This window comes from Lithobates pipiens, unplaced genomic scaffold, assembly GCF_037356315.1.
Source record: "Lithobates pipiens isolate NorthernLeopardFrog02 unplaced genomic scaffold, aLitPip1_a1.2 Scaffold_8, whole genome shotgun sequence".
NCBI lineage: Eukaryota > Metazoa > Chordata > Amphibia > Anura > Ranidae > Lithobates > Lithobates pipiens.
This window is the reverse complement of record NW_027507903.1, coordinates 78,212,913-78,237,503: the sequence shown is the minus strand read 5'-3', so window position 1 is coordinate 78,237,503 and position 24,591 is coordinate 78,212,913. Positions and strand designations below refer to the sequence as shown.

Below are 24,591 nucleotides of genomic sequence, written 5' to 3'. Positions count from 1 at the left end.
ACTGAAGTGCCTGGATAGAGTGAAAATGATCTCAACTTGGTTTCTGCTGAATTGCAGCATGCACTCACAAATGTATTGATCCTATACATTAATGATCCTCTATGGGAATACAAAAACATTTTGCTTTGGTATAAAGATTGCATTCATTCTCCTATGATCAACAGAGAGTGCAGCTTTCAATTACTAACCCGAAGAAATAGATTACTACTTTTACAATATAGTAAATAAATGTCTTGCTTGTTGATTACATGGACAATCATTTTTTAACATCTTGTGAAATATCAATGTGATTTTGCCTTGGATACCAGTTTATGTTCCCTAACCTGAGGTAGGTAGTGAGTGAATTTTAAAACAGTATTAAACTATAAAATTCCTTATTTTGTTATGCACATTTTAGACACTACTACACAAAATAAATTAGAAACACTTCATTACTTACCCCCCCCACACACATACACACACAACTAACAACATTTAACAGAGAAGCAGAAAACAAGGAGCCATTTTATACAGATTGCAAAAGTACATATTCTAACCTGGAATTTTAAGGATTACCATGCTTTAAAGGCTTACTTTATGTTTCTGAACATGTTTCATGTTACACCCATATTTAGGGTGTATTATTTATTTATTACAGGTACTTATATAATATTTTAAATTTACACAGCGCATTATGTATATTGTACATTCACATCCATCCCTGCCCTTAAGGAGCTTACAATCTAAGGTCCCTAACTCACATTCATACACACACATACTAGGGACAATTTAGACAGGATCCAATTAACCTACCTTTATGTCTTTGGAGTGTGGGAGGAAATTGGAATACCCAGAGGAAATCTGCACAGGTTTAGGAAAATATGCAAACTGCAGGCAGGTAGTGTCATGGTTGGGATTTGCTAGGTGCAAGTGCTTACCACTTAGCTGCCCTAAGCCCTTGTACACACGGTCGGAGAATCCGTCGGAATGTGTCCTATCGGACCGTGCCGTCGGATAATCCGACTGTGTGTGGTATGCATCAGACTGATTCCATCGGAATATCCCTCCGACCCAATTTTCCAACATGTTGGAAATATTTCCCGACCAACTGGGCCGGTCGGACATACTCCGTTCATGTGTAGCGAATTTTGATCGGACCAAGTGCCACACATGCTCAGATCAAATTCCTACATCAAAGCTATTGGCTACTAGCCTAAATGTAGTCCCATCGTAACGAAATTACGTCATCCCGTTCTGAAAGATCGGATTTTTCGATAACTTAGTCTGACCGTGTGTATGCAACAGTTTCGGACAAGATCCGACGGACAAAATCCGACGGATTTGGTTGTCGAAATCTCCGACCGTGTGTACAGGGGCTCAGAAGCATGATCAGAGGCTACAGTCCAGGCTACTGACCTAGAACTGATTGTTTGCCCCCCTACAAAGCCACAAAGCCCTGATCTCAACAATGAGTCTGTCTGGGATTACATGAGGAGACAGAAGTATTTGAGGCAGTCTACATCCACAGAAGATCTGAGGTTAGCTATCCAAGATGTTTGGAACAACCTACCTGCCGAGTCCCTTTAAAAACTGAGTGCAAGTATACCTAGAAGAATGCTCCTAATTTGAAGCCAAAAAGTAACCACACTAAATATTGATTTGATTTGCATTTTTCTTCTGTTCACTCACTTTTCTTTCTTGTAAATTGATAAAAATATATTTTTGATTAAGTATTCTTAAGCCAGGCATAGATTGTTCAAAACACGGCTGGGTCAGCAGGGACTGGTGGAGATTCGATGGGCAGGGCTGAATGTACCCAAGTTGATTGATCGATCAACTTGGATTATAACCAGCCTGTTGGATTTTACATGTGATTATTGCTATTATAGTCACTAGCAGTAATCACTGCGTTCTCCCAGCGGGGACGACTTCCCCCACCCGGAGAACATAATGGCTCTGCAGGATGGATTTTCCCATCAACACTGACTATGTTGATAGGGAATCGAGCAATTTTCAATCACTCTGTCTATGGTCAGCATTACTTTACAGCATTTCTTCACACCTGCCTAAAACCCTTGAACAGTACTGTACATGTACTTTTTAAAGAAGAGGGGCTCAGCTAACAGTGAAAATAGAACAAAAAAGAAAAGAAAACAATGCACCCCTCCTTGCTGATCCCTTAATTCAAGGTCAAATGCAGTCAAAATTGCTTTTAGAATCTTTCTAATTTTATCTTAAAGTGCATGTAAGTTGATGATCTTCTCTTATTTGCTCCAGTTTTGTCTTTTAACCACTTTCAGACCGGACCATTTTGCTGGTCAAAGACCAGGCAACTTTTTGCGATTCGGCACTGCGTTGCTTTAACTGACAATTGCGCGGTCGTGCGACGTGGCTCCCAAACAAAATTGACGTCCTTTTTTCCCCACAAATAGAGCTTTTCTTTTGGTGGTATTTGATCACCCCTGCGGTTTTTATTTTTTGCGCTATAAACAAAAATAGAGCGACAATTTGGAAAAAAATGCATTATTTTTTACTTTTTGTTATAATAAATATCCCCCAAAAATATATATAAAAACATTTTTTTCCCTCAGTTTAGGCCGATACGTATTCTTCTACATATTTTTGGTAAAAAAAATCGCAATAAGCGAATATTGATTGGTTTGCGCAAAAGTTATAGCGTTTACAAAATAGGGATCGTTTTATAGCATTTTTATTAATAATTTTTTATAATTTTTTTTTTACTAGTAATGGCGGCGATCAGCAATTTTTATTGTGACTGCGACATTGTGGGGGACCCATCGGACATTTTTGACACATTTTTGGGACCATTGTCATTTATACAGTAATCACTGCTATATAAATGCAGTGATTCCTGTGTAAATGACACTGGCAGTGAAGGGGTTAACCAGTGGGTGGCAGTGTAGGGGTTAAGTGTTCCTAGGGGCGTGTTACTAACTGTGGGGGGGTTGGGCTTTCATTTAGTGAACACTGATCTCTGCTCCAATCACATGGAGCAGAGATCAGCGTCACTAGTTGCTAGGCAGAATGGAGAAATGTTGTTTACAACGGCATTCCTTCATTCGGCCGCTCCGTGAAACGATCGCGGGGATGCCTGCGGCGATCGAGTCCGCGGGTCTCGCGACCGGACTAACAGGGGTCCCGACCAGCGCGGGAGCGCGCCGCTGCCGGCGCGCTCCCAATGGCAGGGCGGCAAATTTAAAGGGACGTACATGTACGCCCATTTGCCTGCCCGTGCCATTCTGTTGACGTACATCGTCGCGCGCTGGTCGGCAAGTGGTTAAATATACCACTGAAAGCATTTTTGTATATGTTTGATAAGTGGACAAAAATTCCAGCTGATCTTGTCACCAATCCAGTGAGATTGTACCTTTCTGTGCACACTGCCACTGCTGCATTGTCAGTAGGTGGTATTGTTTTCAGCCATGCCAAGTTCTCCATTTGTGAGTCAGAGGACACCTACCCCTATTTAATGGAGATGTGCAGAGGAGGAGGAGTTTGGTATGCCTAACATACTTCCCGTCCTAATGTGTTGTTCCATAGATATAGTACAGTGGGTGAGTGCATAGGAGAAGAAGTGTATTACTGAAAGGATCAAAGAAAGGGACAATAAGGGAAAAAAACGAATGCAAAGAAAACTAACGCAGCAGCCACATATATGGATGGTAAGCTACAATATATAATATTTTCCTTTTGGGGTTTAGATCAGCTTATCTGGTTAAGATATATCTTATACAGTTATGAGCTATGGTCAGTTACTGAAAGAGCATGGTCATAGCTGTAAGTGCAGAAAATTCAACTTACGTTATAGAGTTGCCTTATAAGGATGACCCTAGAGAAGCTCCCCTTAAGGATTTATAGGGCACGTCTAGCTGGAAGCAAGATCCAGAACAGATTGATGATATTATATATCTTGGACAGCCTCATGTCTTATGCCGCTTACACACGATCATTGGAAAAAGCTCTGATGGTTCTCTCGCTCAAACTGTCTTGCCTACACACGATCAGATTCTGACGGTCAATAACATGGCGACATACAACATGTTCAACGGTACTATAAAAGGGAAGTTTAATGTTTCCGAGCATGCATCAAATTGTTTCCAAGCATGCGTCTGAATTTTGTGTGTGGGAATTGCATACACACAATCGAAAAATCTGATAAAAAGGTTTTCCGTCAGAAAAATTAAGAACAGGCTCTCAATCTAAAGACCGTGGGAAATGCTGACAGAAAAAGACAGATGGGCATACAAACGGTCGGAAAATCCGATGAAAGACTCCCATCGGACTGTTTCCATAAGAAATACCGGCCGTGTGTACGCTGCATTAGAATTCAGAGTCATGACCAAACAAAAAGACTAGACTTACATGTTTATCCTGTTTATTCCATAATCTCTACATGATTAAATGGTCTGAAGAGGAATCATTCATGTTATCTGTAGTCTGTTTGCTGTAAAGCCTTCTATTGACAAACAATAAGCTATGACATGGAAATGTTTTGAATGAATACAATTTTTAATTAAAATTCCAGATATGAAAATAGGTTTCCCTGCTTTGACATAGAAAGGCAAACTGTTAATGGATCCAAGGCACAATTTGAAACTTTCTGGTAATGAATTCCTGCATTGGCATAATAGTTGTCATGGATTATGTTACTTCTACTTTAGGTTGGCAATAGGGGAATCAAAACTTGGCCGATTCAGCGTAGACTGACCTAGTTTCAATCCATTATTGGTTTTTCCTGTTGATGACAAGTTGATCTAATGTTCGACATCTCACAAACAGGCTTGTTGGAAAATGTTTGAGCAAATCAGCCAATTGGCTGCAGCGTGGATCAGTATATTCTGACAGTGGAAGAGTCCTGCTGTTCGAATACAACAACACAGCGAGGTAGATGGGGGAATCCATTCAGTTATTACGATCAGCCTCCTCCAAAGCTCACCCAGATTTGCTCTTTGTCCTGAAAGTTTTGAAATCTCACAGTTATATTTCTCTGTGTTTATGGTGCAAGCCCTGATGGCTTTCTTATCCGATGGACCCCTTCCAGCTTTATTTTTTCTGTTTCTGTTAGCCTCAGCCTGAATCCAAATATTTTATCAATTTTTTCCTTCAGATCTTCTTTTTGCTGGTCCGACAAAACTGAGCCATCTTTGGCCAGCTTTACCAGGATAAATGGCCCCCTTTAACCCTTAAGTATTATCTTAAGAAACAACTGCAGTAAACAGATGCATGTATTTAAATAAAAAACAGACTCAAATTCTTTGGGAAGTCTCTTCTTCACACTATGACCCCATATGTTGAAGCCCTGCTGTAGCACATGGACAGGCATTGCCTTTTTTATGTTTGTTAATGTGTAAGGTTCAGTTTTAGAAATAATACTCATATTAAAGTACAGTCCATGAACTTAAAGAGGAGGTCCAGCCCCCCCCCCCCCCCTCATGAAAAATGTGCAGCTGCAAATACTGCAGCTACAGACTTTTAATATTAGGAAATGTACCTGTCCAGGGAGCCCATGATGTCGGCACTCCAGTGGATCTTTGGATTGGCTGTTGGGTGCAACCATCACCATTCATTGTAAGGGTACATGTCAGTGAAGTATTTCGGCTTCACAGCCAGTTCCCTACTGTGCATGCACGAAGCACATTGCGCTTTCTAATTGAGCCGGCGGCAGAGGAAGGAGGAGGCCGAACTTTCGAGAGAACCCGTCTCCCCTTCCCCCCTGAAAGGTTCCAAATGTGGCACCAGAGGAGGGGAAGAGACAGATAAGTGGAAGTTTGGCTTTTGAGTGAAACTCGGCTTTAAGTTTTCTGGGATGTCAAGTGGTAAAGAGAATAATAGTCAGATATACTAACCTGGTTGTTGTTGCCATTGATGATAGGACTCTCACAGACCATATATAGAAATGTGATTATAACAAAGGTTATTTAAAATATTATAGTCCATTTTCTTTAGATACTAGATTGAGCCTGTTCCTTGCCAGCATGCTACAGAGATGGATCCTTGCTCTCTATGTGCAAGCAGCTGTTTCTTTGTAAAAGAGCCATCTTTGGCCAGCTCACACTACAACAGACAGCTGCCGTAGCCCTTTACCACTATGGCAGCTATCCATTGATGTCTGTGGTAGGGGCAGTGTGGTGCGTGATTCAGTGCATCACACTGCTCATTTTTATTTGTAAAAAAAATCATCTGAAGTATACAAAATGTGCAATTCATTAATGGCAATGTACAACAGTGCAATGTGTTGTGCCATGAGATGCGACATTGTGCACTGCAATACAATGCAGCATGTCCCTGGGCTGCATTGCAGTGTGAATGGGACACATAGGACACAACTATTTACTATGTGTCCTTGGGGTGACAGATGTTTTACAATGCAGTAAAATGTCTGTCACCGTACATAGTGCGAATTATCCTATAGCTCTGCAATCAGTAAATTATACATTCCCTACCAATGGGAGGATTCTAGGTCTGACTCAAAAAGGAGAATGTTTCACCTCTGTAGAGAAACCACTGCTTCCGTAAAGAGAGCAAGTGTTTTTCTGTCAAGCATGGTGCCAAAGTTGTGACGGCTTAAAAAAGAAAATGAAGAAATAAAAGCAGCAAGGGCGAAGGATTAATTAATTATAAAGAATTTAGTAGCAACCAAAGTATCACTCACATGTATAATTGCCTGTGTCCGGCTTAGGTGCAGGAGGAGGATGTAGCAAGAACAACCAGAGACTCCATGTAGAAAACACTGTGAGTGGTGGAAACAGTAAGCCTCGTTTATCATTGTGCCTAGACCCGCTATAAAGCAATGTGGACTGATAGCATCTACAAGCGTAAACATTGCCCCTCTCAGACAGATCTTAAAAATCACAGGAGGGAGGACATGTTTCCAGGGCAACACCCTCTTTCTCAAGCATGAGCCCATTGAGGAATGGACAACACTAGGTCTCTAAAGGTATGCTGTTGTATCTGGCACCAGACTGTCAGTATCAGATCCATTAAGTCCTGTAAGTTGTGAGTTAGGGCCTCCATGGATTGGACTTGTTTTCCAGCACATCCCCCACAGATGCCTAAATAAATTAAGATCTGGAGAATTTGGAGTCCAGGACAACATCTCAAATGTTTTGTTGTGTTTCTCAAATCATTCTTGAACCATTTTTGAGGTGTGGCAGAGCATATTATCCTGCCTAAAGAGTCCACTGCCATCAGAGAATACTATTTCTATTAAGGGGTGTACTTGGTCAGCAACAATGTTTAGGTAGGTAGTACATGTCACAGTAACATCCACATAAATGGCAGGACCCAAGGTTTCCCAGGAAAACATTTCCCAAAGCATTACACTGCCTCCGCCTGCTTGCCATCCTCTCATACTGCATCCTGGTGCCATCTCTTCCCAAGGTAAGTGACTAACACGCACCCAGCCATTCACATGTTTCAACAGACTAGGTCAACCTCTTCCATTGCTCCACTTCTGATGCTCACATGGCCATTATAGGTTGTTTACTTGCTCCCTAATATAGCCCACCATTTTTCATATGCCATTGCAATGAGATAATCAATGTTATTCACCTAACCTGCTAGCCAGAACAATTGCACTTACAATTAGTAGAAACTGCAAAGCATTACTCAAATACATGCTGTTGTGTAATACCACAACATATTCCAAATGCCTTAAATTCATTGATTTAACAAGCTCTGTTGTTAGGATGACTGTACATTTTTATATACATTTTGGAAACTATTTTTTCTACCCTTTTATTTATAAATTCCTCTCCTTATAATGTGGATGCAAAATTATTTCTGACAATATTATAGGAATTTATGAATGTATCCTTTAAGCAAAATTGATAGGTGAGGCTTGTGGGCAAAAGCAGCCCAGCAAATAAAACAGACTGAGCCCATGAAACAACGTGACTGACAGCTCGCCTCTGCTTCCGCAAACCAAGACCTGACAGGGAGACAAGATTATTCCAGCACCAGGGTGATCTTTGAGATCAGCATTGTGAGACTGATAGAGCTTTCATTACTATGCATGTTAAATAGCAGACAAGATTTATTTTTAGTACCCTTACTGCAAGGTTGTTTCCACTATTTCTATCAAGATGAATTTTATTGTATCGTGCCTGCCATTCACTTCACTGCAGAGATTTTGGGAGGTCAGGCTAGAGCACTTTGCTTGCTATCTCTCTGATGATAATCAATCTTCTTTCGCTGCTGTCTTAATAACAAAATAGCAGCATGTCTTAGACAGGTGCCAACAGCCAAGTGTTGCTGCTAATTTCCTATTCTATTATGAAAAATATTAAATTAACATTAGAACTAATAGTCGGATAGATAGCTTTACTGACATACTGATAGATAAACAAACTGGCTCCCGTTCAACCTAGATTGGACTGAAACACGATCATGCAATCTGTTGCAGTCTGAGTAAAAGCTTGACTCTACCAATCTCTTTTTACTCTCCTCCACAAGGAAGATATATGGGTAGATAAATCAGATCTCAGGTTTCCAAGATAGGAATTCCTGAGTGACCTCAAATTTAACCTAGATAAGCATGCTTAAAAACAAAACAAAAAAAACAACAAATCAGTAGATGGGATTTCTCAAGATCTTTTCAACTCCAATAGATAAGAATCTTAGGGTGAGCACAGGATGACATTTTTTTAAGGGGTTACTTTCAGGGAAATGGAAAGGAATTACAAATTTTGACTTTTCTTCTAAAAGTCATTCATGGCCCTACCTTCTCTTAGACTTGGTCCTTAAAGTGGAATTTAGGACCTTCTCTTAGATTTGGTGCTAAAAACTGAATTTTACTCATAACAACTTGAATAAAATAATGTTCTTTAGCAAGAAACATACATTCCACATTAATAATTATGCAACAAAAAATAGAGTGTGCTATAAATTGCTTCTAGCATTGCCCCTGTTTCTTCTTTGGAGGCCGCCACCATTTTGTTGAAGCCCAGAGTGCCTGAACAGCAGTGAATCTTTAGGCTGTCAGCAGATCGGCCGCTACAAATTTGGGACAGTGCCTAAAAATAGAGAGAAACTGAGCATGTGCAGAGTAGGGTGAGACAGTGTATTACTGGATTTTAAACCATATAGGCAATGGGGCCAGCCTGAAGTTCTCTAGCATAATTATTTTCATTATTTGCTCACTTTACATTTCCCAGTTTTATGACAATATTATTCTAAGGCCCTATTTGTGGCAGTTTTCCTTTAAGCTGTGATGCTACACAACAATTACTATAGTGCCAGTAAAGTGTAAGCCCTTGAACACACGGTAGGAGATTCCGACAACCAAATCCGTCGGAGTTATTCCGACGGATTAATTCCGGAAGAGGTTCGGAAGTGATGTTGCAAACACACGGTCGGACTAAGTTGTCGGAAAATCTGATTGTGCATAACGTGATGACGTTATTTCGTTACGACGGGACTACGTTCAGGCTAGTAGCCAATAGCTTTGGTCTAGCAATTTGATCTGAGCATGCGTGGCACCTTGCTACACATGATTGGAGTATGTCCAATCGGAGCATTTTGTCGGAAAATTTTACCGGCAAGTTGGAAAAATCGGTCCGTCGGATATTCCGACGGAAACAGTCCGATGCAGACCACACACAGTTGGAATATCCGACAAAACGGTCCGATAGGAAACAATCCGACGGAATCTCCGACCGTGTGTACAAGGGTGTAGGCTTCAATTTATTACTTTCACTTGACATTTCTGAAGAAAGACTCATGTTACTTATAGTAATCAAATTATTTTCTTTTTTCTTTTTTTTTTTTTAAAGTGCTCTGGAAAAGGACAGTGGTAATTTGATTGCTAAAGGCAACACAAGCAGTTCTTCTTTAAATTATTCTTTAACCACTTGACCTCTGAAAGGTTTTACCCCAAGTGAAGGCAATAATACAATGGAGTTGTATTATTAACTGATTCCTGACCAGTGCACGACGATGTACGTCGACAGAATGGCACGGGCAGGCATATTGGCGTACAGGTACGTCCAATCTTCAATGCCACCCTGCCACCGGAGAGCGCACCGCCGGCGGCACGCTCCCGAGCTGGGCGGGACCCCAGTGAGTCCGGTCGCGGGACCCACGGACTCAATTGCCGCGGGCATACCCGCGATCGTCTCACGGGACGGCTGAATGGAGGAAATGCAGTGTAAACAGCATTTCTCCATTCTGCCTAGCAACTAGTGACACTGATCTCTGCTCCATGTGATTGGAGCAGAGATCAGTGTTCACTAAATGAAAGCCCAACCCCCCCACAGTTAGTAACACACCCCTAGGGACACTTAACCCCTACACTGCCACCCACTGGTTAACCCCTTCACTGCCAGTGTCATTTACACAAGAATCACAATGGTCCCAAAAATGTGTCAAAAAATGTGACAAAAAATGTGTCAAAATGTGTCAAAAATGTCCGATGGGTCCCCCACAATGTCGCAGTCACAATAAAAATTGCTGATCGCCGCCATTACTAGTAAAAAAAAAAAAATAATAAAAAATTATTAATAACAATGCTATAAAACTATCCCTATTTTGTAAATGCTATAACTTTTGCGCAAACCAATAAATAATCGCTTATTGCGATTTTTTTTACCAAAAATATGTAGAAGAATACGTATCGGCCTAAACTGAGGGAAAAAATGTTTTTTTATATATTTTTGGGGGATATTTATTATAACAAAAAGTAAAAAATAATGCGTTTTTTTCAAAATTGTCGCTCTATTTTTGTTTATAGCGAAAAAATAATAAACCGCAGGGGTGATCAAATACCACCAAAAGAAAGCTCTATTTGTGGGAAAAAAAGGACATCAATTTTGTTTGGGAGCCACGTCGCATGATCGCGCAATTGTCAGTTAAATTGACGCAGTGCCGAATCGCAAAAAGTGGTCTGGTCTTTGACCAGCAAAATGGTCCGGTCTGTAAGTGGTGTGACAGAGCGAGGCTCTGTCCCTATGAAATTAGAGGTAAAGGAGACACAGAGTTTGCATATCTGCGGACTGCAGGACTACAGAGTGTAGAGTTTAAATGGAGAAAACTGCTCTGTCAGTTTTCTCCAGGTTTTGCTAGCTCCAGATGGGATTCTGTAGTTTGGAGATCCCTGAGAGTTATGGGTGGGACGGGATCTCCAACCCTGTGTCCGGGTCTTGAGGCTAGTGAGCAGGGTGTGTGCCCAGCTGCACACAGCCCATATAACGAGGGGATTTGTGTAGGATGGTGGTGTGTGAGCAGCTTGCTGCTTGAAGCTGTGCATGTCCAAAGCTGTGTGAAGGACTCAAAGCTGTGTGCGTCCAAGGAGCCGTGTGCTGTGTGTCGAAGGGTTGGAAGCTGTGTGCGTCCAAGCAGTTTGTTGGACGGGGCAAGTACCTATAGCAGCAGTACTGCTGAAGAGTAGCCAGGTGGGCTAGCATTTTCGTTCTGATTTTGCTGTATTTAATTTAAGCTTGGACCCCTGCGTGGGATTACTGGATGGACTAATATTTTGTTTTCTTCTAATAAACTTGGGCTACCAGGCCCTTAACCATACACGCCTGATTGATGTGGACTAAAAAATGCATCTACCAATTGAGCTAATCACCCCAATGTCACAAGTGGTGCTCGAATGCGGGCATGTAGACGGTGGAATACGGGTCCTTGCTCCATGGTGAGTCGCATCAGGAACTACTGCTAGCTGTGTGTGGCAGCCAGGCGAACAGCATTGCGTATACGTTTATTTGATGGACTGTGTTGCATGCGGGTTGTGTACCTGTGAAGGAAGAATCAAACATCAGATTTTTATTTTTTTTTCTTTCTCTGCTGAGAACTGTTACAAGCTGCTGTGTGCATGTGATTGCAAGGATGGGACGGTCAAAGCAAAAAAAAGGAAGCAATCCTTGCTAAAGCCAGGGAGCGGCTATTGTGGCTAGAGGGTATTTCACCACATGCCCCAGCCACACCAGAGAATTTGTCTGAGTCTGACATCGCTGTGATCTGGGGTAAATTGATCATGTCACCCCGAGTTAAAGGAGAAGTGAAAGAGGATGTTGTTCCTGGCAGCCTGAGCCCAAAGGTGCCACAGCATGACGCAAGGAGGCCTCTGCGCTGCATTAGTTGTAGTGAGTGGGGACATGCTGTTGCCCATTGCCCCTTGTCACAGGAATGTTTGTGGAATAACCAAGCTGGATGGGAGGTTGATGAATTCTGGAGCTCATCTACTAATGATTGTGATCAGCTGTGTCCTCAGAAGTGGTATCCAATGGCAACGAGTGAGAGCCAGTCATGGAGGAGATGCCAAGAAGTGAGCTCAGCATGGCCTGAGAAGATGTCTCCACCTTGTAGGACCAGTAAAAAGGGGCCAGTGACATGTGAGACAGCGAATTAATGGTTCAAGCGGAATCGCAAAGAGTCGGGTGCACTGCAAGGGGCTGAGATCTTGGCCTCTGACTATGTGCAACCCATGCTGCCTACAGAGGAGGTGGGAGACTTCCTTGTAAGATTTGAAAAAGTTGCTGTAAAGAGAAAATGGCCTAGGGACCGGTGGCCAAAACTGCTGAAAACCTTATTGCGGATAGAGTTCCGGTCGGTTTACCATTTGATGGATGGGGACCAGGATGACTACAGCAAGTTTAAAGAGGAAATCCGTCTTAGAGGAGAGTTCCATCGTATCACGGGCCGCCAGCAATGCTCCAGGACGGGAGAAGTGTCGCCGGAAGACCTAGGATTTGGAAATCCAGAGAAACGTAAAGTTTTCTGTCATGGCCGCTTAGGCAAAGGGGTCAGTCCCGAAAGGAGAGTACATCAGCCTGAATCCTGCATGAGTTATAGCCAACCAGCTTTGGAGCGCAAGTCTGCAGTTACCCCTATCAACAAGGATCTTGTGTTACCTACAGGGGGCGTCAGTGGGTTCAGAAAGGCTGCAGTTTTGCTCCATGGCCACATGGGGGAGTCAGCCTATAGAGACACCACACCAGTGAGACAACGCACTCAAGTGAAAGCTATGACATCAGCTGCAGGAACTGGTAAGACTGTTTCAGTTTATGATGCTGAACCCAGTGAAGTGGGAGTATGTCCAGTGGGGAGATCCGCAGTACAAATGGACATAGACTTTCTGCATTGTGCTACCCAGAGCAGTGGGGAGGCGCAGCGTAAAGCCCAACTAGACGCAGGGCTAAAGACTGAAAAGGACATGGGGACTCTGCATATGCCTGCTATGATCCAGCAGATGGCTGGGAAAATTGAGCTAGGGGTGACCAAAACAGTGCTGGTACCATGTTCCCTAGTGACAGCTGCTGCAGGGTTGCCCAGGGAAACTTCCAAGGAGCTTGCAGTGTTGGAGCAGAGAGTTTCCCAGGTCAGCTATGGAGCTGCCCAAATAATCAAAAGTGCCCCTTTACAGAGAGCGGGTGCTGTGAAGAGTTGCTCAGAGGTTATGGTGGCTCATAGACAACCCACAAAAGCAGTAGCTATGTCAACACATAATGAGAATATTGATGGTCATGCTGACAATAGTGTTGGCCAATGTGATGTGATTGGTGATTATAATGCTGAAAAATGTGTTTCCTGTAATGTTACGACTAAGCCACACAGTGAGAGAGTGTGGGCGCAGTCCCACAACCCTACGTGTAGCCCAGTAGGCAAGGGGTTAATTCAGCCTGCAAAAGTTGAGGGTACAAAGCTGAATGTGTCTGTAGTGCCACCAGAAAAAGGTGTTCAAAATGGTGTGCTGCACCAAGCTTTAGGTGAAGCATCACCCCAATGCAACGTTGATAAAAGTGTGGTGTTACAAAATTATGTATATAGAAGTGAGGAATGTGCAGTTAAAGCTAATGAATCCCAGGTTTCTGTGCGGCTTTCTACAGCAGGTGATGCAACGCTGTGGAACACCCATGGTGGAACCACAATGGACTGGGACAGCTGGGCCAAACAATTGCTAGCCATGCTGGGTAAGGCTAACTTAAGTAACAAGGGTGTGGACACAACTGCTATGCCAGACAGGGGGATCGCAGAGCCACTGGTGGTTGAGGGCGTCCTGGTCCCTGCAAAGGTTGCTGCCCTCCCCTCTGAAGAAACAGTTCAGGGCACTGGCATCGCAGATGTGTTGTCCACAGCTCCACAGCTAAATGATATTGAGTATCAAAGTGATAGTGTGACTTGTAATGACCTGCAGAGGCTCACCAACACTGGTGCAGAAGGGATAAGTGTGAGACATGTGTCTGACAGCTCTCCAGGGGAACAACAGGCCGTGATGATGAGTACCTCCAAGGAGGATGAGGTCTCTTCAAATGTCTCACCCTCTCAACCTGCAGTCGCTGAGCCCCTCCATGTCTTGGACAGGGTAGAAGACCCTAGAAAGTTCTGGTGTTTAGACATGGGATGTTTAGAGATGACCGAAACCTTACTGGAAATGCTAGAGTTGGTAAAAATGAACTCGCTGTATACTTGGGTATCTCCACCGCAGTTGGACCAGGTGGTGCTGCGTAGCACCAATGGGTGGAGCCAGGTGGTACAGGCAGTGCTGGGAAACCATGACCAACAGTGGAATTGGTGGGACCAATGGTTAACCATTTGGCACAGGATCTCCAGATTCTCTGTGAGCGTACTTCTAGTTATTGATTGGTATGGAAGGCACGCGAGAGAACTGCTTGAGATATCAGAGGTCTCTCCGTCTGGGGCGGTGACTAGAAAAATCTCTGCTGGTGTGGTCCGAGGTGCGGCGGAGCAGTGGTCAGTAGAGGGCGCAGATACTGCCTTACCCGCTAGGCCTCATGAGAAGGAAGGGCCCAGAATGGACTCAGCAGTAGCAGAGATGCTTTCTGTCACTGGCCCAGGGGTACAAGTTAAGGTGCCCAGAGACACTATGGGAGAAAGTGTTAATGTTGGTTGCCATAACAATGTAATGTGTACACCTGGAAAAAATGGTTTATGCTTGGGTCAGGGTAGTTTGTTAGAACAGGTACCCATGGAGTGTTTGACAATGGGTGAGGTGGAGCTGTGCTATGGTCCCGTCGGACGTAGTCCCTCCTCAGGTCTTCTTCTAACAAACACTGAATTGGAAAGCACTGATGATATGGAAAGCTGTGATCTGTTAAGAGTTCGTTCTGTAAACAATGATTTGGTTGCAGTGGGTACCAAGAAAAACTGTTTTGAACCTGAAATACCGATGGTGAAGGGTAAAATGGGTATTTGTAAGTTGAAAGGAGGGCTCAAGGAAGGCAGAGTTCCCCCAAGAAAAGTGAATAAGCCCAGGGACCCCAAAAGAAGAGGAAGGCTGAGTATAGGACAATATAGGAACCTGTTAAGATCCAGGGGGGAATGTTCCTGGAAGCGCACCCGGAAAAAGGGTTGGGCCTACGTGGCTGACAGCCAGCACAGAGGTGTCCCAACCATCATGATGGGTGCTGGTGTTCCTCCCTCCGGATCGAAACAAAGGGGGGGGATATGTGACAGAGCGAGGCTCTGTCCCTATGAAATTAGAGGTAAAGGAGACACAGAGTTTGCATATCTGCGGACTGCAGGACTACAGAGTGTAGAGTTTAAATGGAGAAAACTGCTCTGTCAGTTTTCTCCAGGTTTTGCTAGCTCCAGATGGGATTCTGTAGTTTGGAGATCCCTGAGAGTTATGGGTGGGACGGGATCTCCAACCCTGTGTCCGGGTCTTGAGGCTAGTGAGCAGGGTGTGTGCCCAGCTGCACACAGCCCATATAACGAGGGGATTTGTGTAGGATGGTGGTGTGTGAGCAGCTTGCTGCTTGAAGCTGTGCATGTCCAAAGCTGTGTGAAGGACTCAAAGCTGTGTGCGTCCAAGGAGCCGTGTGCTGTGTGTCGAAGGGTTGGAAGCTGTGTGCGTCCAAGCAGTTTGTTGGATGGGGCAAGTACCTATAGCAGCAGTACTGCTGAAGAGTAGCCAGGTGGGCTAGCATTTTCGTTCTGATTTTGCTGTATTTAATTTAAGCTTGGACCCCTGCGTGGGATTACTGGATGGACTAATATTTTGTTTTCTTCTAATAAACGTGGGCTACCAGGCCCTTAACCATACACGCCTGATTGATGTGGACTAAAAAATGCATCTACCAATTGAGCTAATCACCCCAATGTCACAGTGGTTAAAGGCAAATAGGCTATTCACTTTGCAACTAAAGTTGCAATTTTCAAAAGGATTTACCCAAAGTTTAGAAACTATGAAATCAAATCCAATGTAAATACAGTAATGCCCCGTACACACGATCAGAAAATCGTACGGAAAATACTGCTTTCAAAACGATCGTACGATAATCGGATCATTAGTACAGAGCTTTCGAGAGCTGATTAGGACAGTTCATCCGATATTATTCTATCGGTCATGCACGGAATTTTTTTTCATACGATGCCAGATCGTACGATTTTCATTTAATCAGTACAGCTATCGTTCGAAAATGCAATACAAATGCATTACAACACTTGACATCACTTCCGAATTTTTTTTCTGTCGTGCGGGAATTTTCGTGACTTTAGTAAACTCATCATATTCGATCTGAGATTAGCATGCAATAAAAAACGGACGATCATTTGTCTGATAATATCATCGTGTGTATGGGGCATTAGTGGTGGAAGATTTTCGTATTCTATACAAAAAGGAATAGTTCAAGTCACAGAATGTTCAATAAATACACCAAGGAAGAACACGCTCATCAGGGCTTAAGTGAACCAGAGGGAAACCCAAGGAATGTGGAGATATGACCTCCAACCTACTAACCCTTGGAAGCTCCCTAAAAGTATCCATAGGCAATACATGCAAATTCTGACACATAAGCACTCTCTTGTGTTACTAATTCTTCACAAACTACTAAAATCCTATGTATGGATAAGTCCTTATAATAAACCTACCTTAAGAGAATATAGAAACTGCCAATCCTGACCTGTCATTCTCAAAATGCTATTTACCTGACTGCCATGCTAATCCAATGGCCTCAGTACTCCAAGTCATTAAATCAAAAAAGTATGCAGACTTCTGAATTTCTAATATTCATACTCGTTCAAGGTTGGTGCTTCTAGAAATATTTTTGCCAGAAACAGCAAAGCAGTTAGCATTTTAAGAAAAAAAGTAAAAAAAAAAAAAAAAGCTACATATTTCCATTAGTACATGCTTTCTTTATTCCCTTACACAATCAAACATCACTAACCCATAGAATAAACACTAAAGCAGCTGGATGAAGCAATCAAAACATACAGAGAATATAAACATATAATAGTGCCCCAGGTGTAAAAATAATACATGAATATGACCCTTTTATTTGGGTTTTTGAAAATATTGAAAATATTACAGACATACAGTAACTGCTCATGATATGCCTTGCTTGGAATAGTGGTAAACTCAGGCAATGGCTACAGCAGTTATTTAATATTTTCATTGGCAGTAAAATTCTCTGCATACAAAAAAATGACATATGGCAAAGAGCTGATACATTTGCCATGAGCAAAATTAAATCTGTTGTTTCATTGCTCAATTAAGACACATCCCAACTAGATTTATCCCTGTTTAGACTAGGAATTAAAAATATGGTATTTATTTTAAAATAATATCTAAAACCAATTATTTTTATGAAATGATCAAAGAATGTACATAATGTGGCTAAAGTTGGCCATGGATGGAGAAACTATAATACATTATGAAGAATTGTGATTCAATGTCCTGTAATGATTTAATCCCAATGCATATGGAGAAAAACCTAACAGAATTATACAAGAGACAAGTACAATATTTGCAGGTGACCTGGCAGGAAGAAGAATGTTTTCCTGTCTGTATTTTCCTCGGCTGCAGAGAGGTAATTTGAAGTGGTATTTAACCACTTGAAGAGGATTGTCATTTGCCACCCTTTCTAGGACAAATATCAGTTTATTTTAATATTCAATTCCTGCTAACAGAATGTGGAACAAGTCCTAGTTTTGCCAATTGGGCCAGTACACTATCGACCAGATTGTAACTCCACAAAAGTATCAGGTAAAAAGTATCCGTAAAATAACAGGGAGTATACTAGTTTATACTGGATACTAGTTACGCATTTGGGTGATTGGATCTCAAGATATAAAATAGGAATCTTCCCTATAATACCTTGGTATAGTAATAATCCTGTCCTTTATTCGCATAAAGTAACAGGAACATTTTGGGAATGTTGGCCTGTGATGCCTGTTGTTTTATAAGAATAAAGTATAGGATTATCACTAAACCCAGGTGTTCTGGTGAAGATTCTAATTTTCCTATATTTGCTTGGTGGCACCATCCACCAATTCACTACAGTGGCCTGCACCCAACAATACATAAGGTGTAATTGTCCTTTTTTTCAATATCTATTATTTTAGGGGGACGATACCATAATGACGTATCGTATGGAACAGTAGTTCTCAACCTCAGTCCTCAAGTATCCCCAGCGGGCTATGTGTTGGGAACTTCCTTTGGAAAAAATAGCTCCTATCAATACCATACCATTGATATTGATTTAAAGTGGTTGTAAACCCTCCGCCACAACTTTGTCCCATGTTAATCAGCATAAAAAACCCTAATGAACACTGCTTGTAGATATCTCCTTACTTGCTTAGTATTGTTGTAACCCTTTTTGTTCTTTAGAATGACGTCACTGAGCATGCCCAGATCTCCCCTGATTTACGGCACTCTCTATGTGCTTATCTATCTGTTATCAGGACTTCCTACGGCACAACACTGAACTCCTAGGAGGCTGCATAATCACCCAGAGGTTCCTCCTACACACCATGTGACATCACACGCAGTGTAAAGCAGGGCATGGGGCCGCATTACTGCAGTCTTATCAGCTGAAGCTGATAGGACTCACACAGGCAAACACTAGATAATGAGCACAAGTAAATACTATAAAATAAAACAAGTCAGATATGAACAGGGAAGCAGGGTTGCCATAGAAATGGATTGAGAAGGAGGCTTGGTTAACAGTATAGGAAGTGCTCAATGTACAGTGCGGATCGAAAGTTTAGGCACCCCAGGTAAAAATGTGTATTAATGTGCATAACAAAGCCAAGGAAAGATGGAAAAATCTCCAAATGGCATCAAATTACAGATTAGACATTCTTATAATATGTCAAAAAAAGTTAGATTTTATTTCCATCATTTACACTTTCAAAATTACAGAAAACAAAAAAATGGCGTCTGCAAAAGTTTAGGCACCCTGCAGAGTTAATATCTTGTACTGCCCCCTTTGGCAAGTATCACAGCTTGTAAACGCTTTTTGTAGCCAGCCAAGAGTCTTTCAATTCTTGTTTGAGGTATCTTTGCCTATTCTTCCTTACAAAAGTGTTCCAGTTCTTTGAGATTTCTGGGCTGTCTGGCACGCACTGCTCTTTTAAGGTCTATCCATAGATTTTCAATAATGTTGAGGTCAGGAGATTGTGAAGGCCATGGCAAAACCTTCAGTTTATGCCTCTTGATGTAATCCCCCATGGATTTTGAGGTGTGTTTAAGATCATTATTCATTTGTAGAAGCCATCCTCTCTTTAACTTCAGCTTTTTCACAGATGGCATCAAGTTACCATCCAAAATTTGCTGAAATTTTATTGAATCCATTTTTCCTTCTACTCGTGAAATGTTCCCTGTGCCACTGGCTGCAATACAACCCCAAAGCATGATTGATCCACCCCCATGCTTAACGGTTGGACAGAGGTTCTTTTCATTAAATTCTGTGCCCTTTCTTCTCCAAACGTACCTTTACTCATTCTGGCCAAAAAGTTATATTTTAACCTCATCGGTCCACAGAACTTGTTTCCAAAATGCCTCAGGCTTGTCTATATGTTCATTTGCAAAGTTCAAAAGCTGATTTTTGTGGTGAGGACGTAGAAGAGGTTTTCTTCTGATGACTCTTCCATGAAGACCATATTTGTACAAGTATCTCTTTATAGTGGAATAGTGTACCACAACTCCAGTGTCTGCCAGATCTTTCTGGAGGGATCGTGCAGTCAAACGTGGGTTTTGAATTGCTTTTCTCACAATCCTGCGAGCTGTTCTGTCTGATATTTTTCTTGGTCTTCCAGATCTTGCTTTAACTTCCACTGTTTCTGATGACTGCCATTTCTTAATTACATTCCGAACAGAGGATATTGACATCTGAAAACGCTTTGCTATCTTCTTATAGCCTTCTCCAGCTTTGTGAGCGTCAACTATTTTCAGTTTCAGTTTTCTAGACAACTGCTTAGAAGAACCCATGGTGCTGATTGTTGGGGCAAGGTCAGATGAGTCTGGCCATTTAAAACCTTTGAGATTGACATCACCTGGTCTTCCCAGACGATGATTGAGAACAATCCATGACACTGGCAGGTCTCAGCTTTGCAAAGGGGGCAGTGCCTGCCATAAATTCTGCAGGGTGCCCAAACTTTTGCAGACGCCATTTTTTTTGTTTTCTGTAATTTTGAAAGTGTAAATGATGGAAATAAAATCTAACTTTTTTTGACATATTATAAGAATGTCTAATCTGTAATTTGATGCCATTTGGAGATTTCTCCATCTTTCCTTGGCTTCGTTATGCACATTAAAGTGGAGGGCCACCCTGAAAAACAAAATACATAAAAAATTAGAAAAAAATCTGAAATTGCTAGGCACATCATCCTAATCTGCCTCTTCCTCCTCCGCGGAGATCTTCTGGTCTTCTCTCTTCCGTGCGGCGTCTTCTAGGTAATGGGTCGCGCTGTGTTCTGGGAACTGTGTGTTTCAGAACACAGCGCGCCCCATTCACAAAGCGCTGTGGGACTCGCACATAAACAGAAGGTAACGGGCAGTGAAGCCGCAAGGCTCCACTGCCTGTTTCCCTTAGCCAAAATGGCGGCGTCGGGACCCGAGACCGAGGGACGGGTCAGCCTTGGGCGGCCGACATCGCGGGCGCCCTGGACAGGTAAGTGTGCTTATTAGAAGTCAGCAGCTACAGTGTTTACAGCTGCTGACTTTTACATTTTTTTTTTAAACCGACCCTCCTCTTTAATACACATTTTTACCTGGGGTGCCCAAACTTTCGATCCCCACTGCAAAGGCAGAAATACACTCCACTGTGGAAAACAATACTTAAGATGGCGCTGCCGTCACCTGACCCTGCCCCCTCTAACGCAAGGGGAAACCCGGGCTTCCCCAGTGACGTATGGGTGACCCCCACCCCCCTCTGATGTAACGGAAACCTGCCTGTGTTACATCAGAGGGGGGCGGGGTCACCCATACGTCACGGGGAAGCCCGGGTATCCCCTTGCGTCAGAGGGGGGCGGGGTCAGGTGACGGGTGGCCCCGCCCTCCGCATATAACAAATGTCAGGCCACTGGGATCCCCGCAGTGTCTCCTCCATGGAGACAGAAGATGGATGGATTCGCTGCACTGGATCAGATCAGCCACTGCTGGAAATGGATAGCAAGAGTGGATTACCACCGCTGGAATCTTTTTTTTTATTTTATTTTTTTTAATAAAGGAATTTTTCAAAAGTGTGTTTGTCTTATTTAACAATTTTTTACAGTTTCTTTGTGAAATGGTAGGGGTACTTTTGTACCCCCTTACCATTTCAAACAGGGGGGTGGGATCTGGGGGTCCCCTTGTTAAAGGGGGCTTCCAGATTCTGATAAGCCCCCCGCCTGCAGACCCCCACAACCACCGGCCAGGGTTGTGGGGATGAGGCCCTTGTCCTCATCAACATGGGGACAAGGTGCTTTGAGGGGTCACAGACCCCCCAAAGCATCCTCCCATTGTTGAGGGCATGTGGCCTGGTACGGTTCAGGAGGGAGGGGGGCGCTCTCTCGTCCCCCCTCTTTTCCTGCGGCCTGCCATGTTGCATGCTCGGATAAAGGGTCTTTTAATTTGACACGGGGTTCCCCTTAATATCCATACCAGACTTGAAGGGTCTGGTATGGATATTTAGGGGGAACCCCACGTCATTTTTTTTTTAATTGACGCAGGGTTCCCGTTAATATCCATACCAGACCTGAAGTGCCTGGTAATTGAATTTGGGGGACCCCCACGTTGTTTTTTTTTTTAAAAATGACTTTCAATGAGTGTTCTCTGTATTACGGAGCCGGCAATTCATAATAGCTGCGAGTGATTTTAAAGGACTTTTTTTCCTGCATAAATGACACTTTGTGCAGGGACAGTTCTAAGCACCAGAAACATGCGCCCCTTCACAGGCATACTATAGACACCCCCCCCCCTCTACGAAATTTAAAGGAATATTACACTTTTATTGTTCCACTTTAATCATTATTAAAATCACTGCTCCCAAAAAAACTGCAGTTTTTAAAACTTTTTTTGCATTGATACATGTCCCCTGGGGCAGAACCCGGGTCCCCAAACACTTTTTAGGACAGTAACTTGCAGAATCTTTTCTCTATGTCAAATCTTTTTACTCTGTCAAATATTTTCTCTATATAATCTTGGACTAATAGAGGTAAGGTTAGGCACATTCGACCACAGGTTCTATAGACACAGATTGTTATTGTCAGAGTTACGTCAAATCTCCTACCGTATTTGCCGGCGTATAAGACGACTGGGCGTATAAGACGACCCCCTATTTTTAAAGTGAAAACATAGGTTTTGGGCAATACTCACGGTATAAGACTACCCCCCTTCTGAGGCAACACCATTTTAAAAAAACATTAGAACGATTAAAAAATACAAAGCAAGAATGCCAACTACTCATACGCGATGCTGTGTTATGTCATAAAGTAAATCAAACAATAATAACACAAACAGAGATCTATTGAATGCCACAACTCTGGAAAGTAGAATTTTTCACTAACCAAACCTATACCACTTTTGGGTTACATTCTATGGGAATTGTCCACCAAAATGCATTTAATAACTAATTGGGAGAGGCTGTAGCATCACCAGCCCTTGCCTCTCTCTCTCTCTCTCTCAAAGCCAATCCGAGCAGGCTACTCTATGTAGCCTGCTTGGATTGGCAGAGGTTGTTACTCCAAACCAAGCAGGCTCTGTATTCATTAATAGAATACATTGCTCGCCGGGATTGGCTCAACGGCGTATACTGTTTGTAGTTAAAACCACATACAGTATTAGCAGACATTTGGGGGCTGACATCCATCGGGCAGCATTGTATACCTGTATACCCGGCGTATAAGACGACCCCCGATTTTTGGGCATTTTTTTTAAGTGTAAAAGGTAGTCTTATACGCCAGCAAATACAGTATTCTATATCGAACTGTTGCAACAACGAAAATGAAAATAAAGCATTTATTTATGTCGGATCTTTTGTGTTTCGGATTCTGTGCTTTCGTTATCGTTTATAAAACGAAAATACCTGAAATTCGGACGAAAATGCATTCGGACGAAAACGAATGCACATGTCTACTGTTTGCTTGCAAGCCCATTTTTAAGGAAAGGTCTATACAAGCATCTTCAGTCAACCTTTATTCACTGGAAATTTCTCAGCAATTTATAAAGCTGTGAAGGCAAGGCCAAAGAAAACCAAAATGACTAGGAAACATAATGAGAAACATATTGGAGTTGATTTACTAAAGGCAAATACCCTGCTCACTTTGCAAGAGAATTTACCCCAGAGCTTGGTGAATCAGGTAAAGCTCTGCTGACTTCAATAATTCAGTCATGTGTAAGCAAAAATCCTGTTTTTCTTGCACATGACTGGGTATTCTTTGTAAAGTAAAATTTCACCACAATCAGTAAGTGCTAATGCTTTTCAAGGAACATTATCCTAGTTGATTGTGATGCCCCATAAATGATGTGGCCATCAGTGATTAATTTGTCACCTCTCCTGACGAGGTTGCCTGCTCATACTGCCGTATTGACAGTTTAAGATTCACTAATGACTCACAAAATACTTTCTGAGTCATGATAATAGCAAACCTTAGCCTGATGAGACAAGTGTGAAAGATTTCATTGAATCCTTGGAATTGTTTTGACCAAAAGTGTATATGAACCACTGTCAGCAGTTGCTATAGACCCTGATTTTGCCATGTCTTCACCCTGGAAAAGAGATCAAGCTTCTACCTGGTGAAATGTTAGAGAACAGTAGTCATCTGTGATCTGACATTTTTAATGTGCAACTTATTACTTTCCTATTGAGTACATAAAGTGTGGTTGGGTTCTCTGGTCAGTATGCAGAGTTTTAGAGGAGGGATTTCCACATGATCAGACTTTCTGACAACAAAACCATGGATTTTTGTTCGAAGGGTGCTGTCTCCAACTTGTCTTACATACACACAGTCACACAAATGTTGGCCAACAATTGTGACGTACAAGACATGCAGCAAGCCGATAAAAATGAAATTTAATAGTCATGTGATATCTCCATTACAAACACTAGTTTTACAAGATTCCTTGATTCGGAGCATGCGTGTTTGTACTTTTGGACTTTTGTCTGATGGACTTGTGTACACACTATCGGTAAGTCTGACAACACACATTTGTTGGGGGAAAATTTGAGAACCTGCTAGCCAACATTTGTCGGCGGAAAGTCCACCAACAAATGTCCAATGGAGAATACACATGGTGGGACTTACCGCCAACAAGCTCACATTCAACATTTCCGTCAGAAAATCTGATTGTGTGTATGCAGCATTAGAGTATACAGTATATAGACCACTCTATCAACCAAAGCTTTGTGGAGTCTCAAAAAACATGAA

General features: G+C 42.4%; 1 protein-coding gene across 1 annotated transcript in view; it reads right to left on the bottom strand.

Annotated features, from left to right (window-relative positions):
• UNC13C (unc-13 homolog C) overlaps window positions 1–24,591 on the bottom strand; it is an 857,791-nt gene that overhangs the window by 337,632 nt on the left and 495,568 nt on the right. The window lies entirely within an intron of this gene.